Consider the following 8,205-nt stretch of genomic DNA (forward strand, 5'->3'; position numbering starts at 1 on the left):
GGTGAATGGACTTCCAGCTGTACTTTCCCACAGTAAACCTTCAACACCGACCCTTCGGCTCACAGCTGTCTCCGGGCCATGGTGAACGACCAGGGTTCGGTGGGGCTGCTTTTGCCACCGGGCTGCTCACCTGTAGTTTAGTGTTGTTAGTGCCACCACTCCAGAGAACAAGCCTGAGAAATGCTCCCCTCAGAGGAGAGGCTGGTTCACATGAGTGTGAACGGTTCTAAATAGTCTGTTTCTGACAGGTTCTTTATTTGATGAATTATATTATCTACAAAAATGTCTGACTGTAGCTGTTGGACACGCACATGTATTATGTAGTGTTACATGCACACAGTGCACAGTAGAATTTTTTCATTTAAGGGGCTACATTGCTATTTTTAAATACCCTGGGACACCTTATTAGCATATTAACACCCAACCCAAGTGTGTGTGTGTGTGTGTGTGTGTGTGTGTGTGTGAGGTGGAATTACTGTAGCATTTCTGAGGAATGCTGTACTGACTGCTCCTCTGCTCCTGTGAGGAAGTTCAATAGACTGGCTACAGATGCTGTTAACATGAGCCACAAAGATTTAACACACACTACACACACACACACTTGTGATTGTGTCTGCGTGTGTGAGCGTCCATACACTGCACACTTATCCATTCATCTGTGTGTGCTTATCCGAGAGTGTGTACAACTGGGTGTTACACAGCTGCAGCGTGTTCATGACTTCATCCGTACTTCCGTCTGTATGACTGTGCCAGTGGTGTGTGTGTGTGTGTGTGTGTGTGTGTGTGTACCTAAAATAGCCCGGGTGTTAGCACTCTTGTTCTCATGGTGCTAGTCTGAGACGTCCTCAGCCTGCCTTTGTTTCAGCGGCGTGTTGTCGAGCAGACCTCTCGCTCAGGGCAGAGATGTTAGCAGGCTGTGGTCTCTGCATTATTGATGCAGACTGTGACTGGGCTCTGCAGGCCATAGGCTACTACTTAAAAAAAAATCAGAAGGTGGAGTGAACTCGGGTTGAACTCGCAGGGAATTTAGCAGGAGACCGTAGTCTTGCGCAGAGGTTGCTCAAATCAGGAGCTGAGAGATGACCTGATTCTGGTGACATGACAAGTTTACCAGTGCATTTTTAAAGTGCCAGGGCGAGACTCGGATGATTAAATTTGGCTCGAGGGCCGGAAAAGTCGAAGACAGTCTGCCTCAGATAGGGGCTGAACTGCACTTGTTTTTTTATAAGTGGATACAAGGAGTGCAGTTTAAAGATTTTTCACTACTGAATGCTGTGAGATATTAAATAGGTTAACTTCGGTCTTCAGGCGGACCTACACACATAGGAACATTTTAATCATCCACAGTACAACTGAAACATTTTTAAGGTAAGTTTTTCTGAAATACAGTGATACTCCAGAACAGTTAACACACAAGGCAATGATGTCTATTTTTGACAAAATAACGTTCAGGTCAACATGACGTTATTGTTTTCTATGCATAGAAAAAGCTTTGGCAAAGACGTCTGGATTATGTTAGGTTTACAAAAACCAGGGAACAGGCAGGGATGCAGGAGACCCAGGATGAAGACAAGATGACAACAGGAGCGACGTGAGGACTAAAACAGAACAGGCCAACCGACAAAGAGTAGGAGAAACACAGGTTTAAATAGACAGGGACTAACTAACAAACGAAACACAAAACAGAAAAAAAGATGGGAAAAGGACAAAGGGAGGAAGTGAAAAGCAATACCTGACACTTGAGGCAGATTCACATCAAGAAGTGAAAACCAGTCCAATAATCCAATGCTGCTTTGCCGTCTGTTTGGGTGACAGTCTATTTATGTGCATATATGTGTGTCTGGTATATTGACCACTTGCTGTGAACTTGACTGTGACAGCATGTGTGGGTGAGGCGCAGTAAGAGATGTATCTGATGTAAGTGAAGTTGGTGTCAAGGATTTTCTGGTCATGTTCACAAGTTTGAAGGTGCATGGTGAAACATATTGTCATCTTGCTAGTTTGCTGACTTATTTGTGCTTTTTATTGAAAAATGTTGGCCAGACCGACATCATTTTCCACTGTACCCGTACTGACTTGGTGCGAGTGGCCTCATCCTCTCTAGTAGATAGGTGCCGGCTGCTCCTGTCCCTGTATTTACAGTCACCTTTATCTTTATCTGATGTCACTCACTGACGTCACTCAGTGTTCTTATGTTAGAATAATCTGCTTTCTGTGACTTTTTCAGGTGCAAAAACTTTCCTCTGAGAAATAGCTGCGAACAGCTGTGAAAGATGTAATTTGGTTGGTCATGAGTGATTGCCAACCATTACCACACCTATTATAATTTATTCCCTTTAATCCAGCCCGTTTCCAACTGTGCTGCAGGTTCACCTCATGATTCCGGCTACAAAATACCCCCAAATCATTTGGCATGCCTTTTGTATTCACTCTGTGCCTCTGACTGTGCTTTATACAAGACCTCTGGACCGTTTATGTATTCAGCCATTAATTATTTATTTATGCAACTGCTTGAAAAGTGTTTTATACTGGCTCAGAGTCCTAAAAATGCACATAAGTCTTAGAAATGTTTTACTTTTTGGTCGTTAGGTTTTTCTGGTCAGAATTCAGACACCATTACAATCTTAACCTTGATCAGACATGTTTTTGATTTGAGGTGTTGTATCTATTTGAATCTAGCTGACATTAAGAAGTTCCCTGACTGAAGGAACTTGCAGACACACTGAAATTGGTCCTGCTGATGCCACATAAATGCAAATGAGCAGATGACGCCACCCTGCCCTCAGGACAGGAGCATCATTTCTAAATCAGGAAGAATTCTGCTCGCTGGCAGTCGCTAATGAATCCCACACCCTGTTTAATAAGGGATACAACAATGGAAAAATGTCCTATATTCATATAGTGGACACTGAACGTAGCAGAGCTAGAGACTTGCAGTGTTGCTCTGAGGGAAGATAGAAAACGTGTCTGGGAAGAACAGAGATCTTTCCCAGAAAGTCTTCAGTACGAAATGGATTTTTCTATATATGTTTGTATGTATAACTATCGCTTAGCAATTGTCAAATTATAGCCGTTGCTATAGTTACTATCACTGGCTGGCTACTCAGCACGAGACCTACTAAAAATATATCTGAATCTGACAGGGTGCAGTAAACTCACTATTGATGGGAATGCACCTTATTTTTTCACTGATGAGGCCACATTGAAACAACAAGTCTGTGTTGAAATTGGCAGGAGCAGAGCTATATATATATATATATATATATATATGTAGACCTGAGAATGAGACTCAAAAATCAACTACCTTTCTTCAGATTAGCTTTAAGAGGTTGCCTACATTAGGCCTACATAGTGTTGCTTTAATTGTCCACTGTAAATCACTGTAATGTCTGCACACTAGCTCGCCTCTCCTCTCTGTTCCCTCCGTATCAGTAACATTATCTGTTTTCTCCGTCGTTTTATGAAGTCAACCAAAAACCACATCTCCCGTTTTGGATGTTTTCCACCCACAATTCCGTTGTCATAACAGCAGGTGAGCTGCGTGTGGGGGAAGCTTGTTAATTATGAGCTGATCATAACCAACACGCACCGAATGACATCGCAACAACCAGGCGCACCTACAAGTTTTTACAAAGCAAAGGCACAAGTATAGCAGGCCTTCTTTAAAGAGGAGAGGTCGCACCACAGTCAGGGATGTTTTATCACAGATCGTCTCCTCCTTTCTGCAGAGTGTGTGATTGACAATAGACGGTAGGGGAAAGGCAAAGGCAGATTGTCCACTAGTCAACAAATCGTGGATTGGAATCATTTTCTTAGACGGATTAAAAAAAAAAGTAGTATAAAGTATAAAATGCTTAAATGGGTCACCAAGTATACTTTGGCGGATGTTAATATACCTGGCTAGACCGTCCAAGTGAAATGTATGTGTGAGAAACACTGCTTTAAACACCTACAGATGATAAAACAGAGCAAAGAAACAGTAAAGGGACGGCTTAATTTGATTTTGGGATGAAAGTTGTGTTTTCGGAACAGTTGTGAAAAAAGTGAGTCTGGAGCAGGAACGTAGGTTGTGTTTATGCAGAAGTACAGAGTTTGGTGCAATTCTTGGAAAATATGGAAGGTCAAAGCTCATCTGAAGAACACACATTAATGACAGACATGTCAGATACACATTTTAATATTAGCTTTAAGCTTCTGTTCAAAATATAGATGGGCCTGCTCAAAACCCGTCAGTTGTCTGCGTGTGTTCCTTGGACTGATGGTGTATTGATGCTGTGTCTTGATCATTGAAATGAAGTTAATAAATAAATTGCTATAACAGATAGGAATTGTGGCCCAAACTATTAAAAGATACAACTACAAATGAACTCAAACCTAATCAGTGTCACATAACACTTCTCAAGTCTCAAAAGATTTCTCATTTTAAATAAACACACACTTAAAAATGATGAATTCATACAATTGTCGTCTAGATTTGGTTGAGCCATTTTTCCTAACCCTGAAGGATGAACTGAGTATATTTCCATCAGCTTATTTTAAATCACAAGCTCGTTTTGCCGGTGACTAATTAAGTAAATTAAATTAATATCTTGTGACTAAAATTACTAAATTGAAAGTTTTTTTCCTTTTTTTCAAAGGACTTGACTGTGAAATTAGATTAGGGCTGGAAAATGGCATGAAAATTGGCACCACCAGCTGCTGATTCTGTTTCTCACAGACATCAGGATGCTCTGGAGGCAAAAATATCCTACCTGTTACTAGGCAGCTGTACCAAATGAGGTGTGTGTTTCTGTCTGCTAATGTGTAATGAGTCAGTCGGTGTGGGTTAGTGTAGGCCGATGAAGGCCCTGGTAGGATTTGCGTGTGTGTTAATGTGAGATAACGTGGCTTGCTGTGGGCCGGTGGATGCCTGCTGGAGGTTAGTTCGGGTTATGTGTTGGTGTGGGGGAAGGATAGCCTCAGAGTCACTGCCAAGACCTTCAAGGAAGTTTCCCTGGCTCTGAATCCACAGCTTTAATTGCCACGAGTCTTTGTGAATACCAAGGGACAGCACTAACTCGCTCCCTTTCTTCAAGTCTCCCCTCTTTCCCCTTCTTTTCATGCCCCCTTTTTTCCTTTCTTGCCCTGTCAAAGAGTCTGGGTGTGTTTACATCCTTAACTAGGTGGTGGCAGGTGGGTGGTGCGGTGAGAATCACCCTGAAGCCATTTTGACAGTCGATTGGAGGAGATTTACATTTCCAGGCAGTCTGTTTGACTGCATTGTTCTTTTGCCTCATCAGCCATCAGTCCACTCATTAAAGTGGTGGACTTCCTGTGAGTACTTCTCTCTTCAACCCAAGAGGCAAGGTTATCTGATTCAGTGCACTGAACTTTGTGCTTACGTGTCTTGTATGCCCTCACTGAGTTTTAAGTTGATCAGTCACTGCTCCATAGTGTGGACACAGTTTTAACTGAAGCTGCTTAAACACAGAAACAAAATGGTCAAAGGTCAGAATAGAACTTAAAAGAGAATAAATATTGGACTTACATCTGCCAGGTGTCCCGAAACACGACTCCAAATAAATACTACAGTAGTTGCCCCATGTCTGGAAAGAGACAGAGGTAATGCGATGAAGTGCATGGTAGTTACTGTTGGAGCAGAGTGTTACTAGCTTACTTGGGAAGATAATAACGTTCGCTAACATTAACATCAGTCACTCCCACCTTATATTCATTAGGGCGTGTTGGAAAGACAACAACCTGCAAAATAATTTAGAGAAACACGTTTCTTCTTAGACGTGATGCCCGAAGCATCGTCTGTCTGCCTCAAGAAACCAGGCAGACATTTTTATTGACATCTTAGTCAAGTTAGCCAATGATGGCCCTGCTTCTGATAGGTTATTAAAATGCTCCCCCTTTTCAATCCTGTCTTGTAATTAATAGTATCAAGCCTTTGTATTTTCATGATACGTCAATGCGAACAGCATGTATCATGTGGAAGAAGGGCTCAATGAATACATGTTTTGTGTGTGTGGTGTCATTACTCTTGCTGTTTGTGTTTAGAGTGTTATAGTTTATTATCAGTGGTGGGAAGTTACTAAGTAGGCCATATTTACTTAAGTAGGTACTGAAGAACAATTTAGAGGTACTTTATTGAGTATTTCCTTTTTATGCTACTTTATACTTCCAGTACAACACATGACAGAGAGAAATATTGTACTTTCTACTCCACTACATTTATTTGACAGCTTTAGTTGCTTGTTACTTTAAAAAAATAAGATTTTACACAGAGGATATGGATAAGCTTGTAAAATGCAACACACTGTGCACCAGATGTTCCCTCTAAACTTCTCATGTGGTTTCAACTCAATAATTGTTTAAATGATGCAATATCTCACCAAAAAGCAAAGGTTAGAGAAAAAAGTCCAAAAACCAAAAACAGATCAGAACTTTGTTGTCTTCTTTTTCCTCTCCTCACAATCATCTCACGACCTCTCAGATTCATCTGATGTCCCCGTGTATAAAAGTGTATACAAAGTATTTCAAACTAGCTCCTCCTGCAGCAGCGACAGCAGTAACATGCTGCTTACACATCGATGCTTCAGTGTCATAGGCCAATTAGTCATAGGCTCTTTTTAGGGGTGCTCAAGCACACCTATATTTAATCTCAGCACCCCTGAAAAATTATTATTATTCTTATCAATTTTCCTTCATCATACTCTCCACCTCCTGAAAGAAAGAAAATATTTTATCACCGTTATTTACTTCATTAATGTACACTCACATCAGCTCAGCGTGAGTCTCACCAATTATCGCGCTGACATGCGGTGGTAAGGAAGGGCTTGCTATGTGAGACTACTGCGGGCACAGCTTGTCACACATACACGCAGCACAGACAGGTAAAGTGAAGATAAAGTGAGTTGATGATTTCGTCTTGTTCTATGGAGGCAATAAAGAGGTTGGCTATACTCAAGCACTTTTTCAATTCCATATATGGCTCCAAAGAAATGTCTGTTTTTCAATTACTCCAATTTTTTTCTCTGCAAAAACAGCCAGATTTAGGTGAGAGTGAGGCTTTGACTGAGCGAGAGAGAACAGGCAGACAGTTGAGAACAGTTAAAATGCCAAGTCAGGTACTGTTATTCTCACATTCATAGCGGCGGACTCCGCAATGATTTCACATTACTAAGTAATGTTAATGCCCTGTTATCAAACGTGGAGCCTCCTCTTACATTTATTTATGTCAAGAATACTCTGTTTGCTTTATTCATTATCAGATTCTATGTCATCTTCTAGCTGTGTATGTGTGTGTGTGACTGTCTGCAAAACGTGAAAGTCGAGGATGGAGAAAGAAAACAGAGAGGGAGCGAGAGGAGGAACAGTCACTATTGATAGAATTTTAAATGTGTGGTAGCTAAGCACCCCTAAAGGTCTGATCCTAGAGTCGCCCCTGTTCAATATCAATATCTTATTATGTCATTTATAGTAATATATCAGTCAGAGGGGCCAAACCAGTACTTTTACTTAAATACTTAACTACTTTTGCTATTGATACCTAGGTACTTTTACTTTAAGAATCTGAATACATCCTCCAACACTGGCTAGAATGTGGCTTAGGTGCTATTATTGACTGGGTTTCACCATCAGCAGCTTATTCATTAATATAATGTAACACCCAGTGGTCACATATACTCCTCTTCTCTCTTCAGATGCACATTTGAAATATTTTTTCCCTCACCTGCAGATCCTCGGCCACCTGCAGACACCTTCACCTCAGCACCATTTCAATGGCAATTATCTAATATGTGAGGGGCACCAGCTAAAATCTTGCCTTGGGCACCAAATTGGTCAAAAAATGTATTGATGTACATTCTCATATTTTGGGAAATAAGTTGATCCGTTGTTTTCCTGTGAGATGAAAAGCTCAAAATCAATCTTAAACCGGAATTGTGAGGTCTTTCTTTTACCTTAGCATGGAGAATGGGGGTTAGGGGAAACAGCCTGGCTCTGTTCAAAGTGAAAAAATGGCCCTACCAAGCCCTAAAGCTGTCTTATGTACTGTATGCAGTGAGTCATGTTAAACGAAAGGAATGTAAAAATGTGTAACTTTAAGGCTAAAGTTTATCTACACATCCCTGCAGAGTAGGATGTACAAGAAGTTTGGTGACACAGGGACTACTTGCAGCATTAGTTGGTGAACTCCTGTAGCTGGCTAACTTCGAAGAT

At 41.2% G+C, this 8,205-nt stretch overlaps 1 protein-coding gene across 2 annotated transcripts in view; it reads left to right on the forward strand.

The window, feature by feature from the left end:
- LOC311260582 (low-density lipoprotein receptor class A domain-containing protein 4-like) overlaps window positions 1–8,205 on the forward strand; it is a 284,242-nt gene that overhangs the window by 12,639 nt on the left and 263,398 nt on the right. The window contains exon 1 of one of the 2 annotated variants that reach the window (XM_084358600.1): window positions 940–1,368. The exons of the other annotated variant lie outside the window; for it this stretch is intronic. The gene's annotated coding sequence lies outside the window, so the exon portion shown is untranslated. Of the gene's footprint in view, window positions 1–939; window positions 1,369–8,205 lie in introns of those variants that run through there. 2 annotated transcript variants of the gene reach the window in all.

The sequence above is a fragment of the Pagrus pagrus genome, assembly GCF_965226575.1.
Source record: "Pagrus pagrus genome assembly, chromosome: 7".
Lineage (NCBI taxonomy): Eukaryota > Metazoa > Chordata > Actinopteri > Spariformes > Sparidae > Pagrus > Pagrus pagrus.